The sequence below is a fragment of the Borostomias antarcticus genome, assembly GCF_949987555.1.
Source record: "Borostomias antarcticus genome assembly, contig: scaffold_256, whole genome shotgun sequence".
NCBI classification, from domain to species: domain Eukaryota; kingdom Metazoa; phylum Chordata; class Actinopteri; order Stomiiformes; family Stomiidae; genus Borostomias; species Borostomias antarcticus.
Genome location: NW_028176509.1, coordinates 90388 through 91108, shown reverse-complemented (window position 1 = coordinate 91108; position 721 = coordinate 90388).

The window sequence follows — 721 nt, the reverse complement described above, 5'->3', positions numbered from 1 at the left end:
CCTAACCCTAACCCTATACTACAGATCTAACCCTAACCCTAACCCTATACTACAGATCTAACCCTAACCCTAACCCTATACTACAGATCTAACCCTAACCCTAACCCTATACTACAGATCTAACCCTAACCCTAACCCTATACTACAGATCTAACCCTAACCCTAACCCTATACTACAGATCTAACCCTAACCCTAACCCTAACCCTATACTACAGATCTAACCCTAACCCTAACCCTAACCCTATACTACAGATCTAACCCTAACCCTAACCCTATACTACAGATCTAACCCTAACCCTAACCCTATACTACAGATCTAACCCTAACCCTAACCCTATACTACAGATCTAAATGTTACGCAGTCTTCACACTGACATGCTGTGTTTCTAAATCTTTTGGTCCTGGCATGCGTCATGTGACCCCTGTGGTCAGGGTTAGGGTTAGGGTCAGGGTTAGGGTTAGTTGTCTTGGCATGCGTCATGTGACCCCTGTGGTCCGGGAAGAGACTGAATCACTGGGAACTGAACAGGGAGAGCTGCTCCTTGGCCTTTAGAACATAACATTCCTTCTCCTTCTCCCAGTGTGTGACTAAGCACAATGTTCAAACTAATGTGTTTGCACACGTCCAGGTTTGTAGACACTGCTCGCCTCGCTACTCCACCACAAAGAACCAGGAAAACAGTCTGGAAAGAAATCAATTTGGTCTGGTTCCGTTTCACT